General features: G+C 44.4%; 1 pseudogene; it reads left to right on the forward strand.

Annotated features, from left to right (window-relative positions):
- Nucleotides 1-26046, forward strand: part of LOC141270695 (uncharacterized) — a 91295-nt pseudogene extending 65249 nt beyond the window's left edge.
- The last annotated feature ends 579 nt before the right edge of the window (nucleotides 26047-26625 follow it).

Raw genomic sequence — 26625 nt, forward strand, 5'->3', positions numbered from 1 at the left:
CTCGCAGACCTTCTCCAAGCTTTCAAGTGGGTGATGAAGTATGGCTTTCCACCAAGAATTTGAAACTCCATATACCCTCACCAAAACTGGGTCAAAAATGTATTGGTCCATTTAAAATAATTGGACAAGTTTAGCTCAGTAGCTTTTCGCCTTCAATTTTCCAGAACAATGAAGATACATCCAGTGTTCCAGGTCTCCTTACTAAAGCCATTTGTTCCAAGTCCTTTTCCAGGGAGTATCTGTCTTTTAAATACGCAATGATTAAAGATGCTCAGTCTGAAACGCGTTTGATAAGATAAAGTATCCCCGCGGGGTTGCGACATGCTTATTATATTTTAATACTTGCTTAATCAAGTTGATGATTTTAAGATGCTGATGCTGGAACATCTTTTCTTCTTTCTAAAGTTTGTGAAGGGGTTAAAAATTTTTAATAGTATAGTAGAATATTAGTCGTCAGGTAACTGGTAATAAATCTCATTTGTGTGGTCTATTTGTACACACGTGCTCCACAGACGTCATACACATCGCTCTGACGTGTACACACGCGGCTCCGCTCCACAGATGTAGTGTACACTGCTCCGCAAACTCATACACGCATGGCTCCGCTCCGTACACATCGTGCATACACACGCAGCTCCGCTCCGTACACGTTGTACACACACATGCGGCTCCGCTCTGTACACGTCGTACATACACACGCGGCTCCGCTTCTTACACGTCGTACACACACTCGTGGCTCCACTCCGTACAAGTCGTACACATACGTGCTGCTCCGCTCCGTACACGCCGTACACACACGCGCGACTCCGCTCTGTACACCTCGTACACACACTAGGCTCCGCTCCATACACCTCGTACACACACATGCGACTGTACTCCGTACACCTCGTACACACACGAGGCTCCGCTCCATACACCTCGTACACACACATGCGACTGTACTCCGTACACGTCGTACATACCCAAGCTGCTCCGCTCCGTACACCTCATAGACAAGCGGCTCCGCTCCGTACACCTCGTACACATGCGGCTCCGCTCCATACACCTCATAGACACGCAGCTCCGCTCCACAGATGTCGTGAACACTGCTCCGCAAACTCATACACGCACGCTCATAGACGCATGGCTCCGCTCGTACACACACACGCGGCTCCTCTCCGTACACGTCGTACACACACATGCGGCTCCGCTCCGTACAGCTCGTACACACGCGGCTCCTCTCCGTACAAGTCGTACATACACACGCGGCTCCTCTCCGTACATGTCGTACATACACACGCGGCTCCGCTCCGTACACGTCGTACATACACACGCGGCTCCGCTTCTTACACGTCGTACACACACTCGTGGCTCCGCTCCGTACAAGTCGTACACACACGCGCTGCTCCGCTCCGTACACACACGCGCGGCTCCGCTCCGTACACCTCGTACACACACGAGGCTCCGCTTCATACACCTCGTACACACATATGCGACTGTACTCCGTACACGTCGTACATACCCAAGCGGCTCCGCTCCGTACACCTCATAGACACGCGGCTCCGCTCCGTACACCTCGTACACATGCGGCTCCGCTCCATACACCTCATAGACACGCAGCTCCGCTCCACAGATGTCGTGTACACTGCTCCGCAAACTCATACACGCACGCTCATAGACGCATGGCCCCGCTCGTACACGTCGTACACACACATGCGGCTCCGCTCCGTACAGCTCGTACACACGCGGCTCCTCTCCGTACAAGTCGTACATACACACGCGGCTCCTCTCCGTACATGTCGTACATACACACGCGGCTCCGCTCCGTACACGTCATACATACACACGCGGCTCCGCTCCGAACACATCGTACATACACACGCGGCTCCTCTCCGTACACACACACGCGGCTTTTCTCCGTACACGTCGTACATACACACGCGGCTCCTCTCCGTACACGTCGTACATACACACGCGGCTCCGCTCCGTACATGTCGTACATACACACGCCGCTCCGCTCCGTACACCTCGCACACACACACGTGGCTCCGCTCCGTACACCTCGTACACATACACACAGCTCCGCTCTGTACATGACGTACATAGACACGCAGCTCCGCTCCGTACACCTCGTACACATGCAGCTCCGCTCCGTACACCTCGTACACACGCGGCTCCGCTCCGTACACCCCGTACGCACTCGGCTCCGCACCGTACACCTTGTACACACACGGCTCCGCTCCGTACACCTCGTACACACACACACAGCTCCGCTCTGAACATGACGTACATACACATGCAGCTCCGCGCCGTACACCTCGTACACACGCAGCTCCGCTCCGTACACCTCGTACACACGCGGCTCCGCTCCGTACACCCCGTACGCACGCGGCTCCGCTCCGTACACCTCGTACACACACGCGCGGCTCCGCTCCGTACACCTCGTACACGCGCGGCTCCGCTCCGTACACCTCGTACACGCGCGGCTCCGCTCCGTACACCTCGTACACGCGCGGCTCCGCTCCGTACACCTCGTACACGCGCGGCTCCGCTCCGTACACCTCGTACACACGCGGCTCCGCTCCGTACACCTCGTACACACGCGGCTCTGCTACATCCACACTGTAAACCCCTCCTGACCCCACACATAACCTTCCCCTCATCCAGCACCATGACAACCAGCACAGCAGAGTCCTGCATCCACTGAGGCCCCTGATCATGTGACCCCTGACTCCTCCCCTCCTGTGACCTCATCACAGGTCCTGTGCGCACAAAACAGCCATATATGTGGTGGCGGCTCTGCAGGTGGAGGTATGTGGAGATCCCCCATTACTGGGCTCGGGGGGCATTAACCCCTTCAGCGCTGAGACTATTTGATGCTTTTCTGTTGTTACTTTCTTATAATAACAAGGTTTTTGATCCTTTTCCTCTGATAGATACGACCCAACTATGGAAGAGCAAATATGGAAACACATCTTGCTCTCATAGTACAGGGCCACTTTATGGGACCCACACAGTATAATGTTCCCACAGTACCGCCACCCCCCCACACAGTATAATGTTCCCACAGTACCGCCATCCCCCCACACACAGTATAATGTTCCCACAGTACCACCATCCCCCCACACACAGTATAATGTTCCCCCAGTACTGCCATCCCCCCACACACAGTATAATGTTCCCCCAGTACCGCCATCCCCCCACACAGTATAATGTTCCCACAGTACCGCCATCCCACCCACACAGTATAATGTTCCCACAGTACCGCCATCCCCCCACACAGTATAATGTTCCCACAGTACCGCCACCCCCCCACACAGTATAATGTTCCCACAGTACCGCCATCCCACCCACACAGTATAATATTCCCACAGTACCGCCATCCCCCCACACACAGTATAATGTTCCCACAGTACCGCCATCTCCCCCCACACAGTATAATGTTCTCACAGTACCGCCACCCCCCCACACACAGTATAATGTTCCCACAGTACCGCCATCCCCCCACACAGTATAATGTTCCCACAGTACCGCCATCCCACCCACACAGTATAATGTTCCCACAGTACCGCCATCCCACCCACACAGTATAATGTTCCCACAGTACCGCCATCTCCCCCCACACAGTATAATGTTCTCACAGTACCGCCACCCCCCCACACACAGTATAATGTTCCCACAGTACCGCCATCCCCCCACACAGTATAATGTTCCCACAGTACCGCCATCCCCCCCACACACAGTATAATGTTCTCACAGTACCGCCACCCCCCCACACACAGTATAATGTTCCCACAGTACCGCCATCCCCCCACACAGTATAATGTTCCCACAGTACCGCCATCCCACCCACACAGTATAATGTTCCCACAGTACCGCCATCCCACCCACACAGTATAATATTCCCACAGTACCGCCACCCCCCCACACAGTATAATGTTCCCACAGTACCGCCACCCCCCCACACAGTATAATGTTCCCACAGTACCGCCACCCCCCCACACAGTATAATGTTCCCACAGTACCGCCATCCCACCCACACAGTATAATGTTCCCACAGTACCGCCATCCCCCCACACAGTATAATGTTCCCACAGTACCGCCATCCCACCCACACACAGTATAATGTTCCCACAGTACCTCCATCCCACCCACACACAGTATAATGTTCCCACAGTACCTCCATCCCACCCACACACAGTATAATGTTCCCACAGTACCTCCATCCCACTCACACACAGTATAATGTTCCCACAGTACCTCCATCCCACCCACACACAGTATAATGTTCCCACAGTACCTCCATCCCACCCACACACAGTATAATGTTCCCACAGTACCTCCATCCCACCCACACACAGTATAATGTTCCCACAGTACCTCCATCCCACCCACACACAGTATAATGTTCCCACAGTACCTCCATCCCACCCACACACAGTATAATGTTCCCCCAGTACCGCCACCCACCCACACACAGTATAATGTTCCCACAGTACCTCCATCCCACCCACACACAGTATAATGTTCCCACAGTACCACCATCCCCCACACACAGTTTAATGTTCCCCCAGCACTGCCACCCCCCCACACAGTATAATGTTCCCACAGTACCGCCATCCCCCCCACACAGTAAAATGTTCCCACAGTACCGCCATCCCCCCACACCCAGTATAATGTTCCCACAGTACTGCCACCCCCCCACACAGTATAATGTTCCCACAGTAATGCCATCCCCCCACACACAGTATAATGTTCCCACAGTACCGCCATCCCCCCCACACAGTATAATGTTCCCACAGCACTTCCATCCCCCCACACAGTATAATGTTCCCACAGTACCTCCATCCCACCGACACACAGTATAATGTTCCCACAGTACCACCATCCCCACACAGACAGTATAATGTTCCCACAGTACCGCCATCCCCCCCACACAGTATAATGTTCCCACATTACCGCCATCCCCCCCACACACAGTATAATGTTCCCACAGTACAGCCATCCCCCACACACAGTATAATGTTCCCACAGTACCGCCAGCCCCCCACACACAGTATAATGTTCTCACAGTACCGCTATCTCCCACACACAGTATAATGTTCCCACAGTACCGCCATCTCCCCACACACAGTATAATGTTCCCACAGTACCGCCATCCCCCCACACACAGTATAATGTTCCCACAGTGCAGCCATCCCCCACACACAGTATAATGTTCCCACAGTACCGCCATACCCCCACACACAGTATAATGTTCCCACAGTACCGCCATCCCCCACACACAGTATATTGTTCCCACAGTACAGCCATCCCCCCCACACACAGTATAATGTTCCCACAGTACAGCCACCCCCCCCACTCACAGTATAATGTTCCCACAGTACAGCCATCCCCCCCACACACAGTATAATGTTCCCCCAGTACAGCCATCCCCCCACACACAGTATAATGTTCCCACAGTACCGCCATCCCCCACACAGTATAATGTTCCCACAGTACCGCCATCCCCCCACACACAGTATAATGTTCCCACAGTACCGCCATCTCCCCACACACAGTATAATGTTCCGCCTGCACCGTCACCCCCCCCACACAGTATAATGCTACATGTCCAGTCCCCCCCCCCACAGTTTGATACCACCCACCCCACTGACTAATAAATACTCACTTAGCCCCATTCTTAATGTCTGTACGGTTGAACCCCGGACATATGAGATAATCATCACACGATAGCTGTATAATATAATAGAGTATAATAAAGTCGTTGTGGACATGATTTCACTAACATTGTGCAGGGAGATTGTTTTCTCTATAGTGATGTATATTTCTTATTGATAAAACTGTGATATTTGTATTTTTTTATTCACTTGCAACCTATTTTTAAGCTTTTTTCCACAACCCTCATTAATGCGATCATACAACATACAAGCCTCTGATTGCTCCGGTGATGCACTGTACTGCTGTAGTGCGGTGTATTATCCCTCCTGTCAGTGTAATACTAATGGCCCCATACACATTAGATAGCTGTCAGCCAAACGATCATGCTGCTGATGGCTATTTCTCCTGACTCCCCCATACACATGAACACTCTGGTTGCCTGAACCTTCCTGTGGTCTGTATGAGAGAGCTGCTGGCAGATTCCTGTGGCAGAGGATTATCTTCTGGGGGAACAAAAGGATCGACCTCTGTAATCAAGCATAACTGATCCTTCACTCACCTATCATCTGTCAGGAGGCCTCCATATACATTAGGCAGCAGCCGATCCTGCTCAAATCAGCGGTTTTACCTGATTTTAGTCTAATGTGTATGGGGCCTAAGAGGTATCTTATTACACTCTGTCTCTGGCAGGGCCTCATAGACTTTCATATGTTTGAGGCCCAGAGAACATTTCTGAGCCTCCTGGTACCGCAGTAACCCAGCAGCACTCCACCATCAAGTAGTGACGGGGGCATTGGGCTGAACGAGGAGCCACGTAACTCTGACAATATTCTTAAATGCTATGTTTGTTTTTAACAGGAGCAAATAATTAAACAGCCGGGATTATTAATGCAGCCGTGCTCATACCATCCATGTCACAAACATGAACGTTGTGGTGCCGAAAGGAGTTTTTTTTTTTTTTTTTTTAATCAAATGTTTAAAGGGAACCTGTCATGGCTTATCCACTATGTAAACTGCCCACATAGTGTTGTTAGTGATGCAATGTACATCACTAACAAGCTTTTTTTCAGTAAAATTAGTGCTAATATCATGAGTCTATAACATTTTATACACTTATATCCTACCTGCTCGTTTAGTCATAGGGGTGTGATCCTCGGATTTAGTCCGGGCTGGTGCTACCCACGCATTTGGATTTTGCTCCCGGTGAGCGCTGATGTAAGTGGAACTGTGTAGTTTTCAGCTTCACTGCACATGCACTATGAGTCGCGGCTCCCCACGCATGCTCATAACTAACTCATAACTACAACGCAATGGGGGCAGTTTACATAGTAGATAAAACATGACAGGTTCCCTTTAACATTTGATAAAAAGGAGCAACAGGTGTCTTGTGCTTTTTCCAAGGTTTTTCTAAAAAATTGTTACTGCCAATTTTATTTTGAAATTTTATAACACACTGCTTTTTTTCTGACGATTTTCTTATAATAAAGGGAAAATGGCAGGAAAAAATATAATACCCAGAGGAAAAAAACATTTAAAAAATGCTACAACACTGTCCAGACTTTATAACAATAATTGCTGTAGGTTACAAATACCTCCTGTCCCTGGTGTTTTTGGAAAGAAAAATTCCTCACGCTTCTGGGTGTGAATCAGACAAGAGATCTAACACGATAGAAGATTACAGCCCGGGGAAGACGGGAAATATTCATACAGGCAGCTGGTGGTGATGTAGTCAGTTCTGGCCAGATATGTATATAGAGCCATAGTAGAAAATGAAGATGTCGTCCTCATCATGAAGTAGTTATTTCTCATTCATGTGTAATAAATATCGTCTGCAGTATTGCTAATGCTGATTCGGTAAATGAGACGAGAATTAGTATTATGGAAGATGAGTCTATGAGAAACGTATTCAGCTGCAGACATCGAGGAAGAAACTACTTGTTGTGTGTGGCCTAAATATATAGGTTTTATTAGTAAATATAAAAAAGAAAAAGATGAAAACTGGAGAAAAGTAAAAAACATTATTACTCACATTAATGAGCCACCACAACCCTTTTACCACCACTGATTGGTCCCCCTCCAGTCCCTGTATTTCCTGGTCACATACGATCTCTACAGCTAATCAGCAGCTGAAGCAGTGACCAAAATAGCCAGTGACTGGGACAAACTGACTGTCACCAATTCAACTAATGTTCCAGTGTATACAATCTTACAATACAACATCTACACTTTCTATCTCCTCATGTGTTCCCTTATGATCTCCAGTAATTGTATTATTACACATGATTTTTTTTTATGATGTTACATTGGCTCATCTTTTCCCATTCAGGTCCCTACAATATCAGATCCTCTCAGTGGAGATCTTCTATATTAAAGAATTTTCCAGATCAACCCATCAAGGATGGATAGGAACAAGATGGCAGAGAGGATAATACACCTCACCCTAGAGATCCTCTGCCGGCTTACTGGAGAGGTGAGAGATTCTGATGACCTCACATTACATCATTCTTATCTATGGGAATAACAGATGGACAGAACTGGAGAGGTGAGGACTCTGGAAATGTCTGTAGTGAGATTTATTAATGTGTCTCTCCATAACCAGGATTACACAGTAGTGAAGGAGACCTCTAGTAAGCGCTGTCAAACCCCTGTGTCTGAGGGATTTGGAAGACCCTTGAGCTCAATGATGGAACCTCCACCTAACCCCCTTATACATGATGACATCAATGACCAGAAAATCCTAGAACTCGCCTACAAGATGATTGAGCTGCTGACTGGAGAGGTGACAAGGCTGGGAATGCTGGCATATTATACAGTAACACTATGAAGGAATTAGGGGGATGACAGCATCATTTTATGTGTCAGGTTCCTATAAGGTGTCAGGATGTCGCTGTCTATTTTTCCACGGAGGAGTGGGAGTATTTAGAAGGACACAGAGATCTGTACAAGGACGTCATGATGGAGGTTCCCCAGCCCCTCACATCACCAGGTAACAGACAGAACTAAATATACACACAACCTATAATTATCTGTATGTAAAGAATGAATTCAGTCCTTGGATGTGTTTCCTCCAGTTCTATTCAGTAAGAGGACAACACCAGAGAGATGTCCCCGTCCTCTTCTTCCTCAAGACTGTAAACAAGAAAATCCCGATGTTCCTCAGGATCATCAGGTAGATGGAGAGAAGATGTAATGAGATCTCCCCTACGATGTGTAGACGGCTGTGAAGTTCTTGTGCTCAGTCTTGTTTTATCCACCAGTATTATATGTTTTATACTTGTGTAATGAGAACGGTGGAGATGACAAGATTAGAGCTGATCATAGATGTGACTTCTCCATCTGTCTGTGACTTGTACAATATTTGTTTCAGGGTAAAGATCTGATCCATATTAATACTACAGAGACATATATGAGGGGTGATGAGCAGTGTAAAGTGGAGATTCCTACAGATAATCGGCCAGGTGAGTTGTAACCACTAAATGCAGATAAGTCACAGATTCTTTTGGCTGTGGCTGCTTTATCTTCAGTGTAGTCTGGCCATATCACAATCAAGCAGTCACCATTCTCCTGCTAAACCCAAGCTGTCCCCATTACTCTGGGCATTGGAAGTCCTTCAGTTGGAGTGAGACCTGTTCCGGGTAGAGCTTACTGCCCGGAGAATGCTCCTACTACCTGGAATTAGAAGATGCTGACCCTTACCTTCCCAGATCTCTAAACTGCAAAGCCAAATGACAGCGTATGTAGAATGTGCTGACAGCATAGAAAATCATGTGAAAAAAATATAATCTGTATGGTGGACCTTGCTTTCATGACGAGACACCAGTCCAAGTCCTTTTTATTTATATGCTCAAATATAAACAGTAGACACATAAACACAAGAAATATAATACAATTATCATTTTTTTCCCTTTCTTTTTCTATTTAAATGCTTCACTGACACACATTCAGAGGAGAGAAAAGAAGAAAAAAAGCATAATTCTTGCCCATATTTCCTAAACGTTGCTTCTACTTATCACAGCAATTAATTTATTGGGACATGTAACTTGACCCAAGCTGTTGTTATATTTTTAGAAGTTATCCAATCCTTAAAGACCCCCCTTGCAGATAACAACCGTGGCAAAATTAGATGCTTTGTAGGACAATCCATCTTGACTCAGCAAATGTGATAACTGGCTCCCTAATTTCCCGGCAGTCCCAATACATATGAGATAGATCTGCCTCCTCTGAGTTACACTTGGGACATTTAGAATATTTATTTAATATATCCGATTTTCTGCATAAAGCCGGGGACAGAGCAACCTGTGAATAACCATAAATTGGAACATTCTCTCATATGACGTAGAGAAGAACATTAGCAGAATTTACAATTATTTCCCATTGTTTAAGATAAATCCAAGATCTGATTACAGAATTTATTCTCTTCTGAAAGACGATTCATCAAATGTTTTTACAGGGAAATAATTCTGACTTTACAGATTTCACTTGACAATAAATAATCAAAAGAAAGGATATGTTCCCCCAAAACGAAAAGTCAGGGTGAAAACTGAATAGAACGTCTTATCTGCAAATAAGGAAAGAAATCTGAATCCTCTAATCCTACTTGTATAACAAGTCCCTCTTTTAAAATCTGTGACAATAATTATTCCCTTTTTTATCCAAAGTTCGGCATTGTTAGAAATGAGGGACATTAGTATTATCCCACAGTGGACACATGGAGGCCGGGCAGCCCACCCACATGACATTATTTAAATGCTTCATAAAATTTAGTTAGCAAAACAAAACAGGACAGTAATTAAAGGGAACCTGTCATCAGGTTTTCCCCATATAAAGTACAGCCACCACCATTATCGCCTCTTAGAGCATACTAGAATGCTGTACAAAAAAAAAAGTCCCCAATCCACTCTGCAGATCCAGAAAAAGACATTTTATGATACTCACTGATGGAGTGGTCTGGTCCAATTGGCATCGCTGGTATTGATTCAGTGCCTTCACTCTTGATCTGGTGCCTCCTCTCTTTTTACAATCGCCTTCCTCCTTGTGGATGAAGCATCCTATGTCGTCCACAAAGTGTCCCGATCATACTCCTCTGCCCAGCCGAGGATCGAATAAATTGCACATGCGCCAGGGAAGGCCAAAGAGTGCCGATGACCCAGAAATAAAACCAATGCATGTGCACTACAGTAGTTTGCTCTCTCCTCGGCAGGGTAGAGAGGAGGTGAAATTTACGACAATGGAGGAAAGAGTGAATCTACAGGATGGTGTGGAGACAGCACAGGTAATTGCACTATGTAACTGTAGTATCGATGGACTAGGCCTCCAGTCTGATACTAGCCACACACCCTTATTCCGAAGCTGGGACTTGGGCCTCAGGTGCTGATGCTGACGTTTTGTTTCAGGAACGGAAGCTAGGCTTCATGCCTCCCACCTCCTAGTGCGGCTCTGGCCTCGTGCCACACGCCTCTGAGCGCATACAACTCTCCCCTCCGGGCCTCTTGCCTGAAGGCCTTTTACACCTTGTGCATCTGGGCCTCGTGACTCAGGGCCTCATACACCTCTTGCTTCCAGGCATCTGGTCTTTAGCTTTGTTCCTTTGACCTCCGGGCTTGGGCCTCGTGCCTCCATGCTTAGGCCTTATATACCTCGGGACTCGTAAATCTCGAGTCTCTTGTCTTGGGCCTCTGTGGGTCGTACGCCTCTGGCCTTGCTGCCTCTTATGTCTCATGTGTCAGTATTTTATGACTAGGGCCTCCAGCTGCGTGCCTCTAACCTCACTCCTCAGGTCTCGTGCCTCACATCTTGTGTCTCTATCTTTGACTCTGGTTAGAGGGGCCTAGTGCCTCTGAACCTGGATCCAACTTCATTTGCCTCATTCTCACGGACTCTGCCTTTAATTGGTATACTCTGTATTCTATTTTCTAGTTTATGGTTGAAGAAAAACATATGTCTATCGAGTTCATCCTAGAACATGACATAATATTGATCCAGGAAGAGAAGTTAAAACCTCATGAGGGACAGATGCTAATTTCACTATATTAGGGCAAGAGATCCTTCCTGACTTTAGTTCCGGGATCAACGTCCCACCAGAGAATCTAGTTTCCAAACCCTTTAATACTATATTTATCAAGAGAGATGTCCAGGCCCTCTTTGTACTTTGTTGGGAATCAAGCATTACATTACCATGTTATAGTAGAGAATCCATATTCTCTCTGCTCTAATAGTAAAGAGTCGTCCTCTGTGATTGGGAAGAGACCTTTCCTCTAGACGTAAAGTTTGGCCACCTGTTGCTGTTGCAGACAAAGCATAAAAGATCATTGGGAAGATCTATTGCTGTTCCCTCGTATTTGCACTCTGTAGTGGAAATGCTTTAAGACCATTGTTTTTCCAAGCTAAATGAGCCCAAGTTTGGTAACCTGTCCTGTTTACCAAGAAATTTTTTTTTTTGCAAATGTCCACACAACTGTTTTATATAAGTGCAAATCCAAACCCATTGTCTGGGGGATATAGTTCAACCTTGGTTATGCAACCTGTCTCTGGGGGCAAGGGTTCTTTCCGTGTCTTTCTACCAGCTCTCTGAATTGGACCGAAGTCCTATATTAGGAGCTACGGATATAACAAAATAGTTCATGATTTTTCCTATTGTGGTAGATAGCTCGCTCAGCTGCACACGGAGGTAGACTCAGGTACACTGCCTCTTTAAAACTTCTGGTTGGTTTATTAAAAAGTGCAGCATAAACCAACACTGAGTCCACAAAAGAAAACACAGCCCGCCGGGCAAACAGGAAAAACAAAGCAAAATGGCAACACAAAAGTACAGTCTTTGTGGAAGCAGGGATCTGCCTGCTCAGAGTTCAGATACTCTGTGTGGTTCAGGATAGCTCCACATAAACAGATCTGGAGTTCCTCACTCCAGATCTACTGAACGCTGAATGCCTCAGCTGGCCAAGTATTTAAACTTTCCCCAGACCATACCCTGGGGAGGAGATATGGAGAACAACCTCACACTCTCTATGGTTGTTCTCATAAAACTCGCCCTTTGAAAATGGAGACTTAACCCCTCCTTGCACATAAAGTGCTGGAGGGGTTAATGGTTTTAATTCACTGATGCCAAAAGCCTCAGGGAAACATATATACTATTTATGGCACAACCGATCGCTTCTCTGCCTTCTGGCTAAGATCAACTGTAGTATCTTTCAGAAAGGCTGGTAAGAGAGCAGCCCGCCAATGTAGATTGATCCAATGCACACTGTTTTTTGTGCGCCTGTTAGTATGCCAAGTGGCTCATATAGTCATCTGGTGGAAAGCATGGCCCCCAGGATCTACACCATTTGTTCAAGGAAGATTGAAAGCGTGAAGTGCCCCAGGAGTGGTGATCATGTGGCGCCTTAACTCACTGGGATTGAAACCCCCTTTAGTTTTGGCACATTTTACACTAGCAGTTCTTTTAACTCTTCGTTGCTCACACTCTTTTCTGGGCCTTTTAGCCTTTGGATGGGGAATTTTTTAAATTCCCGGTCAGTATTACACTGAGGAACCTTCACATGTGGTCGCTTTTGTTACAATTTTGTCAGGATGGTTCCCTTATGGGTTCCTGTCTTGGCAGGTCCAGGGAGGGAGTATGTGGCCATTAGGTTCCGCTCCCCCCTTACTCCCATCTTTCAGGGAAAGGGGGCATTGAGGCCCCCTCTCTTCTGGTAGGGGGCAACGTGACTCCTTTTCCGGGAGGGGAGCATAGGCTTAGGCTCCCAGTTTCTTGCTTGGGTGACGAACTCGGGCAGAGGGTGGGTATAGGATTGGGTATCCTTTGACTTTGGCTAAAAGAAGCCTTAAGTCCCTGTCCCTCGCTGTGGTCTTCTGGCTCTGAGGGACAGGGAAAGGTTTGGGGGACCCTTCTCCTTTTGGATAGAGTTTCAAGAGACCAGCATCCTAGTGCACTTTTTTGTGGCACTTTGTCTCTTTTTTAAGAGCACTGAGGTAAAGACACGAATTTGGGCTTTCAATTAAAAAAAAATCATGGTAAGTGCATTTATTGAGGCTGCTTTCATCAATCCCAGGGTCCAAACTCCCTCTGTAATTAACATCATAGTTACGTAGGTTGAATAAAGACCTAGGTCCATCAAGTTCAACCTTCCACCAGTTGTACATTTTGTCACTAATTTAACTATAACCCACAGTGTTCCTTTACCAGATGGTGTGATGATGAACCCAGCATTGGTAACGTCAGGGGCAGTTACCTGACAGACTGCGGTTGTATATTTCTTTAGCTTCAATAGTGGTCCAACTCCTTACTTGAGGCCTAGAGATTTATGGATTTAGAATAGACATCAGTGGGCTTCTAGGTGTGTAATGTACACTGGTCAAAAAAATAAAGGGAACACTCAAATAACACATCCTATATCTGAATGAATAAAATATTCTCATTGAATACTTTGTTCTGTACAAAGTTGAATGTGCTGACAACAAAATCACACAAAAATCATCAATGGAAATCAAATTTATTAACCAATGGAGGCCTGGATTTGGAGTCACCCCCAAAATTAAAGTGTAAAAACACACTACAGAGTGATCAAAACAATTCAAAATGAGGCTCAGTATTGTGTGTGGCCTCCACGTGCCTGTATGACCTCCCTACAACGCCTGGACATGCTCCTGATGAGGTTTCTTTTGGTCTCCTGTGGGATCTCCTCCTAGACCTGGACTAAAGCATCCGGCAACTCCTGGACAGTCTGTGGTGCAACGTGACGTTGGTGGATGGAGCGAGACATGATGTCCCAGATGTGCTCAATCGGATTCAGGTCTGGGGAACGGGCAGGCCAGTCCATAGCTTCAATGCCTTCATCTTGCAGGAACTGCTGACACACTCCTGCCACATGAGGTCTGGCATTGTCCTGCATTAGGAGGAACCTAGGGCCAACCGCACCAGCATATGGTCTCACAAGGGGTCTGAGGATCCCATCTCGGTACCTAATGGCAGTCAGGCTACCTCTGGCGAGCACATGGAGGGCTGTGCTGCCCTCCAAAGAAATGCCACCCCACACCATTACTGACCCACTGCCAAACCGGTCATGCTGAAGGATGTTGCAGGCAGCAGATCGCTCTCCATGGCTTCTCCAGACTCACGTCGGTCACATGTGCTCAGTGTGAACCTGCTTTCATCTGTGAAGAGCACAGGGCACTAGTGGCAACTTTGCCAATCCTGGTGTTCTGTGGCAAATGCCAAGCGTCCTGCAGGGTGTTGGGCTGTGAGCACAACTCCCATCTGTGGACGTCGGGCCCTCATACCACCCTCATGGAGTCGGTTTCTAACCTTTTGTGCAGACACATGCACATTTGTGGCCTGCTGGAGGTCATTTTGCAGGGCTCTGGCAGTGCTCCTCCTGTTCCTCCTTGCACAAAGGCGGAGGTAGCAATCCTGCTGCTATGTTGTTGCCCTCCTACGGCCCCCTTCACGTCTCCTGGTGTACTGGCCTGTCTCCTGCGCCTCCAGCCTCTGGACACTACGCTGACAGATGCAGCAAACCTTTTTGCCACAGCTCGCATTGATGTGCCATCCTGGATGAGCTGCACTACCTGAGCAACTTCCGTGGGTTGTAGAGTCCGTCTCATGCTACTACGAGGGTGAAAGCACAACCAACATTCAAAAGTGACCAAAACATCAGCCAGAAAGCATTGGTACTGAGATGTGGTCTGTGGTCCCACCTGCAGAACCACTCCTTTATTGAGGGTGTCTTGATAATTGCCAATAATTTCCATCTATTGTCTATTCCATTTGCACAACAGCATGTGAAATTGATTGTCAATCAGTGTTGCTTCCTAAGTGGACAATTTGATTTCACAGAAGTTTGATTTACTTGGAGTTATATTCTGTTGTTTAAGGTTTCCCTTTATTTTTTTGAGCAGTGTATAAACATCCCAATGCTGTACCCATTTATACATTTCCTAAAGGTTATTGGATTTGTCCTTCGGCAATCCAGGCCTCTGTCCTGCAGGACTCCTTGTGTTATGGTAAGCTGGTCTGTACCCGGGTTTAGTTCATCATCCTTTTCTGTGGAATAAGAGGTGTTCAATGTCTATTCTATGGCTGCGGTGTTTATAAATACTAAGGCAGAAACAAAATAAACATATACCCTTCTGTAAGTAATTAAGTAAAAGCAATAGTGAATATAAATAACATTAGGTACTTAGTAAGCACCGTTTTTGATTAACTCCTTTACAGCCTGTGACGTATTAGTAAGCACAGGCTGTAATCCCCGGTTCAGTGAGGGCTCCGGCGCTGAGCCCGCACTGAACCGAGCACATGTCAGCTGATTATTACAGCTGACATGTGCCCGCGGCTGTTAACATGTTAAATGCCGCTGTCAATCTCCGACAGCGGCATTTAACGCGCGCTTTCGGGAAGAGCGTCATAAGCCCCGCCCATCGGCGACCCCCGTCACGTGATCGTGGGTCACCGATGGGTGGGCGTGACAACCCAGGATCTGCTGCAGACGCCTGCGGTTGTCATGAGCTGGTCGCTATGAGCGCCACCTAGTGGTCGGCGCTCATAGCACAGGACCATTTCTGCTGCATACAGGGGATCTGCTGATCCCCTGTATGTAGCAGAGGCGATCGAACAGTTGCTGCTTCTAGTCTTCTATGGAGACTATAGAAGTATGCAAAAAGTGAAAAAAAAAAAAAAAAAAAGTTTTTAAAAATATTAAAAAAAAAATAAAAATATAAAAGTTTAAATCACCCCCCTTTCGCCCCATTCAAAATAAAATATAAAAAAAAAAAAACTACATACACATATTTGGTATCGCCGTGGTCAGAATCGCTCGATCTATCAAAATAAAAAATAATTAATCCGAACGGTAAACGGTGTAACGAGAAAAAAATTCTAAACGCCAGAATTACGTATTTTGGTCGCCGCAAAATTGCAATAAAATGCAATAACGGGCGATCAAAACATCGGATCTACCCCAAAATGGTATCAATAAAAAATGTCATCCCGGCGCGCAAAAAATAAGCCCTCACCCAGCCCCAGATCCCGAAAAATGGAGACGCTACAGGTCTTAGAATATGGCGCCTTTTTTTTTTTTTTTTTTTTTTTTACCAAATTTTGGAATTTTTTTTCACCACTTAACCCTAGAACGCATACCTGGGGCCTCGCAGGCCCGCCCTGTTAATTGTTTTCTATTTTCTGCAAGATTACTTTAGTTAGAATTTTGAATCTCTAGGTATTCCTCAGGTATATAGTTATTCCATGTTATTTGCACACGGGCATAAAAGGCCCCAGGTATATGAAAGTGTAGATTTTTATGGTCATGCGTTCTAGGGTTTAAATAAAAAAGAACCTATACATGTTTGGTGTCTCCAAACTCGTAATGACCTGTAGAATAATAATGGCAGGTCAGTTTTAGCATTCAGTGAACGTGGTAAAAAAAATAAATAAAAAAACAACTGTGGTATTGCACTTTTTTTTGCTATTTCACCGCACTTGGAATTTTTTTTCCCGTTTTCCCGTACACAATATGGTAAAACTAGTAATGCCATTGAAAAGTACATCTCGTCCCGCAAAAAATAAGCCCTCACACGGCCATATTGACCAAAAAATAAAAACGCTATGGCTCTGGGAGCAAGGGGAGCAAAAAACGAAAATGCAAAAACGACAAAACCCAAGGTTGCGAAATGGTTAAAAAAAGCGTAAAAGCCATCCCACCAGCGTCGAGGTGTACCCAAATTCGGGATGGTCCTAATCTCTAGTATTAAAACCTTACCATGTGTCATAGTGACATCTGTGTGAATAAGGGCTGACCAGGTCCGATTCCCGACCATGAACACGCAGCAAATGGGAAGCTATTTAAATGTAATGTCCAGCTCAAAGGAAGGGAGGCCACACCCTTACCTGCTCTAAAAAGATTTCATCCTAATCTGTTTCTTCAGGGCTTTGCTGTTACTGGATATTATGGATCTAAATTCGGACATATTGTTCCTGGTTAGGGATCTGGAGATGCAATTCATAGGTTCTCAAGTGCTTGTTAAATTGATTCTATTGTCTATATTTTCTTCTGATCGTACAGATCAGCTACGATATCTAGCCTAATTCTTGTCTGGGACTATGGTCCTTCAGGGCTTCTGTCCATCCTCAGTGCTATTTCTCTGGTATTACTCCTGTATGCTGTCCGGAGGGACATAGTGGAAAAGGGGAATTAGACCTACCAGCAAATCTATTTCCAGGTAGTCCCTCAGGACAGCACCATTCTTTGAGTTTCTGTTGGTTCCTATAGACCATTTACATCCATCCTTCTGTGGTAATTTGAAAGACACAAAAGGGTGGAGGTGGGAGCAGCCTTTTAAATGCTCTGTGATCCTGTCCCTGTATAGGTCAATGAAGGACTACCTCTTGGTTTCCTGTCCCGCTGAACTACCGGGAAATATAATTACCAGTAGGTCTAATTCCTCTTTTTGGGATCTACTGAGTGGATTTGGGACTTTACAGCATTCTAATATGCTATAAAAGAGGCCCTAATAGTGGTGGCCGTACTTCACATGGGGAAAACCTGGTGACATGTTCCTTTTAATATATAAAGGTCTGATATTTTTACCTTCACGAGCCAGAAAGATATTTCCTCTGTTAAGAATTCTACAAATGTCCATTATATAAGAACTTGAACTGGAGCGATCCATGGTTGAGTCTTAGAGGCCAGAAAATAAAAGTCCCCCTTTATAACAAGAGCAAGTGAAGTTAACCCTTTAAGAACCAGAGTATTTCTCATTTTTGCACTTTTGTGTTTTCCTTTTCTTCTTCCAAGAGCCATAACTTTTTTTTCTTGCTGGTATAGATGTGTTAGCACTTGTCTTTTTGCAGGATAAGTTGTAGTTTTGAATGACACCATTCCTTTTACCATAAAATGTACTGAAAGAAATTCTAACTGCAACAAAATTCTGAAAAATGCAATGCTGCCATTGTTTTTTGGGTATTGCTTTTATGGCGTTACTTTGCTGTAAAAAGTGTCTGGCGATATAATTGTCCACATCAGGTTGATTACAGCGATAACAAACATTGATAGTTCGTTTCTGTTTTTCTATTTAAGTCTTGGGAAAAAATTCTGAATATTGCAAAAAAAAAACCATTATTTTCCTTTTTTGTTGGCATTTTCTGAGACCAATTTATCATGTACGTTTTTATTAGTATCATTTTGGCCTACATAACATTTTTTGCTGGTGAATTATTCCAGTATTTAGGAGAAAGAACAAACAAACAGGGTCGACCATCATGCTCTACTCATTCGTGCTCTGAGATCTAATGTTTGATTGTCAGCTAGTTTTGTCTACATAACTTGCAATTTCTATGTATATTTTAGAAATGTTATACAAATTTATTTTGAAGGATATTTTATTCAAAAATAATAATCTTTATTCTTGGCAGATGGCTGTACCCGGAGATCACAGGGACAAGTGACATCTGCAAGTTTTAAATCAGATGACCTTGGGATCACACAAGATATAACTGAAGTGAATGCAATTACTCCAGATATTTTATCATTCCTTCACAGCAAAGATCTGTCATCTGATCCTCTTAAACAGGTCCAAACTTCTGATTCATCACAGGCTATTACGGAAAATAAAAGTCACTTTAAAAATCAAACTGCTATTAGAGCGAAGGAACTATTACCAAGTGCAGAAAATAGAAATAATTTTTCCCTCGAAATGTCTTTTGTTGCTTATAAAACAATTCACACAAAGGAGAAAAGATTTTCTTGTTCACAGTGTGGGAAATATTTTGACAAGAAATCAAAGCTTATTAGGCATGAGGTAGTTCATACAGGGGAAAAGCCATATCCATGTTCAGAATGTGGAAAATGTTATACCCAGAAATCAATCTTAGTTCGCCATCAGAGAACTCACACTGGGGAGAAGCCATTTTCATGTTCAGAATGTGGGAAATGTTTTCACCATAAATCAATCTTAGTTACCCATTACAGTACTCACACTAGAGAGAGAAAGGAGAAAGGAAAAGCAAGTTAGAACTTACATTAGAATTAAAATATATGTAGTTCCTAATAGACATCACTACCAATAGATGTCTTTTTACTGACCTGAGATATAAGAGACTATCCTGTAACTGTCACCTGTACACTATAGCTGACAACTTGCTGCATTAGCCACGATCAGTGTTGGCACCGACCATGGCCGTTTAACCCCTAAGATTCTGCTGTCAATAGTGACTACAGAATCTAAATAGTAGTGTGGGGGCTCCCTCTTTAACCTCAACGGCACCCTGAGATCTTGATTGTGTGGTCCTGATGTTTGCCTTGGCAGTTCATGGAAAAATAACGGCCTTAGAGTCTTCTGGCAATAGCGGCCTGTTCAGAAGTTATAAAAATGTAGGTGATAAAAATAAACTATTTCATTATTTTCATGCCACTTTCCATTATTTCCTGAAAAGAACCAGAAGGGTTAATGAACTACCTGAAAGCTATTTTAAATACGATGAGGGGTGCAGTTTTTAAAATGGTATGATTTTTGAGTGGTTTCCAACATCTAGAACCCCCAATGTGACTTCAAAACTGAATTGTTCCCTATAAAAATAAGTTTTGTAAATTTCCTTGAAAAAAATGAAAAATTACTGATACATTTTTAAACCTTCTAAAATGTTAACCAAATAAAACAACACTTTACAAATGGTGCTGATGTAAATCAGACATGAGGGAAATGTTATTTATTAATGTTTTGTGTGATATGACTATTGGGATTAAAGGGATAGTCATTCAAAGTTTGAAAATTGCAATTTTTAAAACATTTTTTTGTCAAATTTCTGATATTTTTTAAAATACCTAAATTTACCATTATTATAAAGTGTCACAAAAACAGTCTCAAAATCAATGGGATATGATGAAGCATTCCAGAGTTATAACTACATAAAGGGGTTAATATTGTTATATATGTGTATATTCATAAACACTGGAGAAAACGGAGTATGAGGCATGTAAAAAACTTTATTAGTTATAACATAAATTCATAGTGAAAAATAATTACATTACAAATATGTGCAACGCCTCTTGATAAAGCAAACCCCGCGAAACGCGCGTCGAGGCTTGTATCTTCCACATTTGCCCGCTCTTGCCTTGTCCCCCCCTTCCTAGAGCAATTTCTGGTGACCTTATTGGTGAGTTATTTTTACTTACATGCCACATAGTACGGCTGTTTAATAACACTATAATGTTTGAAACTCAGCTAATCTCCTGAGTTGCTTGTGTCACTTTGTGAGTCCTGCTCTTGCCACCAGTTTTTATATGAATCTTTCGATTGTTTCCCCTTTATAGTGTTACCCTGCTACTCATTGGGTCATTTTGTTCCCCTTTCCTCATATAAGGACTAGGTTGCCCGTAGTTACAATTAGGATTTTGGGCTTATTTGACCTCTAATCTCTGCTGTATTGTGTTTGCGGGGACCCTTTGGGGAATTCCTGTTCATTGACTTGTTCTGCAATTTGCACATATTTGTAATGTAATTATTTTTCACTATGAATTTATGTTATAACTAATAAAGTTTTTTATATGCCTCATACTCAGTTTTCTCCAGTGTTTATAAATATATCTTTGAGTAGGCAATATCTCACGGCTATGGGGTGTGAGCTGTGTTTCTTCCACACCTCCTATCCGTGACTCTTATCATGTTGGCCGAAGTGTTTGCAATATGTGTATATTCACTATATGGACAAGAGCATTGCGATTCCCTTCGCACCCCCTCCCCACCCCTCAAAAAAAAATAGTCAAAACATTTTCTCACCTGAAATTTTTTTCCCCAGGTGTCCGTAGGCGGGACATAATGGATTAATGCTTTATTTCCAGCTGGAACAGTTGATAGGTTAATAAGCAATTAAATAATTAACCACGTGAAACTGACCACTACCACACTCCATCCCAAAGAGATGTATATATATTTGCATTATATCTACCATGTATATATTTGCTGCAATAAAACAAAATAGTCGGAATTAGTCCTACCGGTAATGGTATTTCCAGGAGTCCATCATGACAGCGCCACCAGGAGGTCATCCTTCTCATCCTTGATAGGGACAAGAAATACAGAAGAGGTTAAATAGCCCCTCCCCACCACCACCCTCCAGTGACTTTCCAAGTACCACACCAGGGTGGATGCAACAAATGTGTTTATTGAATTTCCTTCTATACACATCTACTTCACGTAGGAGACAGGAAATCCAAGGGAAGGGAATGTAATGGTGCTGTCATGATGGACTCCTGGAAATACCATTAACGGTAGGACTAAGGCTATGTGCCCACAATGCGTTTTTTAAGAGTTTCTGCAGCGGCAATTCCGCTGCAGAAACGCTTAAAAAACTCTTGGTAGAAGGCCTGCCATGTTCCCCAATGATAATCCGCAGCGGAAATTTCCACAGCATTTGCACAGCACATGCGGATTATCATTGTGGATAAAAACGCAGCACTGCCAATTATTTTGCAGAAGCGCTGCGTTTTTGCCGCCATTGACTTACATTGGAACGCTTGGATTCCGCATCACTGGATCTGTACATGCGGAATCCAAGCGTTTCAATGTGCGGATGGTACCCGGGTCTGGAGGAGAGGAGACTGTCCTCCGGACACGGGTACCATAGAACCTGTAAAAAAATGAATAAAATAAAAAATAAATATTATATTTACCTTCTGATGGCCACCGGTGTGCTTGTCTTCGCTTGCCGGCAGATCGCGGTGGACTGAATGACCTGCCCTGACGTCATTTAGACCTGTGATTGCAGGTCCTTCAGTGTACCGTGAGCTACCGGCAAGCCAGGACGATCGAAGATAGACTCTGGGGGCCATCAGAAGGTATGTATATATTTATTTTTTAATTTTTACCATTCTTTCGGTCACACTATATAAATCTATGCCGTTTGCATGGATTTATATAGTGTGACCAAGTTGTCAAGCACTTTCCAAGTGATGCTAAAATTGCTTGGAGAACACTTCACATCCGCTTGTCCCTGGCAGGAAAAACGCATGTACAATCCGCATGCGTTTTTTCTGCTAGGGAGATGCAGAAACGCTCAGGAAAAAATCTGGAGTATTTCTGCATCGTGGGCACATAGCCTGATTCCTACTTTCCAGGACGTCCTTCCTGACAGCACCACCAGGAGAAATATCAAATAACTCTTTTAGGGTGGGATTAGTGCTTGGAGGACTTTCTTCCCAAAGACCATCTGTTGATTTGACAGAACGTCCAATCTGTAATGTCTACAAAAAGTACTTAGACTTGACCAAATCTCTGCTCTGCGGATCTGATCCACAGAGGCCCCCGTTCTTTCTGCCCATGAAGTAGACATTGAGTGAGCTCTGATGTTCTCCGGGGGAGATATTCCAACTTCAATGTAAGCTGAGCTGATTGTTGACTTTATCCACCTAGCAAGAGTAGATTTTTGATGCTTTTCTTCCTTTGTTTCTTCCACCGAATTGGATAAAAAGGTTTGAATCAGTTATCCAGTCTTCCGTGCTCTTCAGGTGTTGTAGAATTGTTATTTTAACATCCAGTGAGTGGAAAGAAAGTTCTCTCTGATTAGTATAATTTTGACAGAAGGAAGGCAAGACGATCTCCTGACTCCTGTGGAAATCGGTAGCTACCTTAGGTAGGAAAGCTGGGTTTAGTCTTAGGACGAGACAGTCTTCCTGGATCTTCAGGTATGGATCTTGAATAGAAAGGGCCTGGATCTCACCAATGTGTCTAGCTGTAGTTATTGCAACAAGGAAGACAGCCTTAAAGGTTATGCTGTTATATACTGAAAAAATGTCCTTTGCTGGAGGAAAATAAAATAGCATTTGTTTCTTCGCCCTATTATCAATGTTCTTGTCTGTCTCCACAGTTGTCTTTACAACTTTAATGAGAGATGGTACAGACTTGCTATGCAGCAGGTATAGGTTCTACATTGAATAGTTCATAGATGCATCAGAAGTAACCCCCTCCTCTAAATCAGTTGAGGAAGAGGCAGTTGCCCACTGAGGTACAGCTTCTTTATGTTGTTTAGTTCTTTTTTACCTTGAGGGATCTTGAAAGTCCTGAAAAACATCAGATAACTGAATTTTAAACCAGCTGAGAAAAATGAACGCTTCCCATTGAACGGAGGTTGCCAGCTCAAGAGAAAGACAGTCAGAGCACATGTCTTTATCACAGTCCTTGGCTAATGGCTGATCACAGCAGGAGTAAAGTCTATGTCTAGAACTTCTTCTCCTGTTCTGAGGGGCAGACATGTATGGGAAAGCAAGAGCCAAGAAAAAAAAGCATACCGTTAGCATGGCTCCCTGAGCAACAGTCCAGTCCTCCCCTGGGCACCATTATATCTCCACAGAGGGCCCTGCTGACGTCATAGCCCATGCATGCGCAGATGTGATGCCGGATCTGTCCCTTAGGATGCTTGTCGGCCAGAGAGAACGGGTGCCGGATCAGATTATATGACTCCGTCAGCGTTTCCCTCTACAACGTGCATACGAGACTCAGCATGGCACAATTTACTGCAGGGAGAGAAAAAAGAGAGTGGGGACGGGTCAGTAGTAAAAATTAATAGCCATTGGAGGCAAACAATGGAAGCCACAGTACTTTGCACCAATACCATAAGCCACAATAATCTGGACATGATTAACAAACTTTGACTTAGGGAGAAATTCCTTTGTATTCAGTCAGCCCAGTCTTCTACTCTGAGGGACAAGAAAACCCCTATTGTATACAGGGAGGAATATACTCTGCAGGAGCTGAGGAACTTCTGTAAAAGTATAGCGAACCTGCTACAACACGAATAAGTCTTCTGTTCCAACACGAAGAAGAAAAAATACAATGGTATGGCGTTTCCTTACCACTTTTATGGGATGGATTGTGGGAGTGGTCATTTTGACGTGGTTAAGTATTTAATTGCTTATTAACCTATTTTCTGTTCCAGCCAGGGGTAAAGTATTAACCCATTATGTGCTGCCATAGGACGACTAGGAAGCCTAACATTTCTGCCTCTTTTTTCCTAACTCCCAGTATCAGTCATCTACCATTCATTGCAGTTTCTTTAAATCCACAATCTCCATGTCTGAACAAATGTCTTTAGTGTATGTATATTACAGTAATAAACATGTTCATGTTGCAAGTTATTATTTACAGCTACGATCCATTCTTTCTCTGTAGATTCATCTGATGGAATCCATATTTATAAAAGCACTTTCCATGCTAAGTATAGTAGTTTTTCACCATCATTAGGAACTGATTGTCTTTTCTTTTCCCCAATACACTTATTATTGATTTAAGAGGATTTAATTTTAAAGGCTTCCTCAATTGTCTCAATAACCTGACCCCCAAAAATTTAGACTTCATAGCATAACAATAAGATATGATGGGTTAATCTGACACTTGGGATACTCGGGTCCCTTTTGTGATTCACCTTTGACAATACCTCTGGTGTTAAATAATTCTTATGTACAATAAACAATTACAAAATTCTACCCTTTGGTTCTTGTAAAACAAAGTCTTAGGCCCCAATTCATTAGGACTGGTGTTTCATACAGCAATAAGATGTGCCAAATTCATTAAGAGATGACACTTAATGAATTTGGCGCATCTTATTAGTGGCTTGTGCCTCATGAAAAATAGTACTCCAGATAGGGACAGGAGTAACACTTCTGGTGTAAGAAACAGGAAGAAATGAAATATATTTTATTACAGTTTTTAATTTTATAACAAAAATAACAAAATGTCTGCCTCTCTCCCCTTTCACAAACCAACATGTGGGGTAAGATTATCTTTACAGAGTGAAAAAGAGAGTAATGCTCACCAGCACTGCAAGTTCCAGATAACAGCTAATTAGTAAGACGGAGAGGGAAACATTCATCCACAGATCTTAAAAACACTCCCCAAGGCAGATAGTAAAGGAAACACAGGTAGTGGTGCTTAGCTCATAGTCAGAACTATGTTGTAATCCAGGCAATAAAAATTGCAGAACTCAATAGCAAATAAAGTGCTGACCTTTTACTGAAGCATGAAATTGCTAAACCAAGAAGATGAAAACCCAATTGGCCAATTTTTCTTACCTAGATTATCTCTACAGAGGCATCATTTACTGGAGCTATTAGGGCTACAGCAGTATCACACATTTTTCATTCCCAACGACAGCACCATGGAGAGAGAGGATCTGCCCCCAAGGACAGGAAACCCTACAGCTTTAAAAGGCGGAGCCCTCTAGTATGCCTCTGTGGTTTCCTGTCCTTGAGGGAGACCCTACAGCTCCCCTGTGCTGCCGGGGAGTGAATATCTTACTTGGGGCAGAGGTCTCAGCATCACCAACATGGATTGTCATCCGGGGTCCCTGACGAGCTGAGCAGCCGGCGGGAAGTGACATCGCTCCAGGAGCACGGCCGGACTGGGAGCAGGAAGTAGGCAGTGACGTCAGTTCCAGGAGCATGGCCTGGTATGGAGTGGTGCTTCCCCGGAACCCAGGAAAGCGTCCAAAGTCACTTCCGGTGGCGAGGTGCATCTCTGGGAGTTGGCATGTGAGACTACAGCATTCCGGGGGCACGGGCTGGTATGGCCTAGTGCATCCCTGAATATAGGCCGCAGGATCCAGAAGAATGGTGCAGGACAGAGCGTATTCCTGATGCCTGACTCAATCAGGGGCAGACTCGGAAAGGTGATGGAGGATAAAAACCTCCCTCCTCCTCAAGACCATACTGCCCAAGGTGTTCCAAAATGGAGGACAACAGCCAGCCTGGAGAACCTACAGAAGCAGCCCCTCCAACCTTGGTAGTCCTGCGTCAGGTGCAGTAAATCAGGTTTAATCCCTGGATAAAATTTGTCCTCAATGCCTGTATTTTTATTTCTGGCATGTGTTTTATAGGACAGGCCTAGGAAGGCGCAGGATCTAATGTTCAGGGGACTTGCAGCCAGTAAACATAGATGTTTCCCTGTGCATAAAAACATAGCCTCACTAATTAGGAAAGAGTGAAAGAAACCAGACAAGACTTTTAT

The sequence above is a fragment of the Phyllobates terribilis genome, unplaced genomic scaffold (genome assembly GCF_046119375.1).
Source record: "Phyllobates terribilis strain yellow unplaced genomic scaffold, ASM4611937v1 Scaffold_5__5_contigs__length_657084704, whole genome shotgun sequence".
In the NCBI taxonomy this organism is placed as follows: Eukaryota; Metazoa; Chordata; class Amphibia; order Anura; family Dendrobatidae; genus Phyllobates; species Phyllobates terribilis.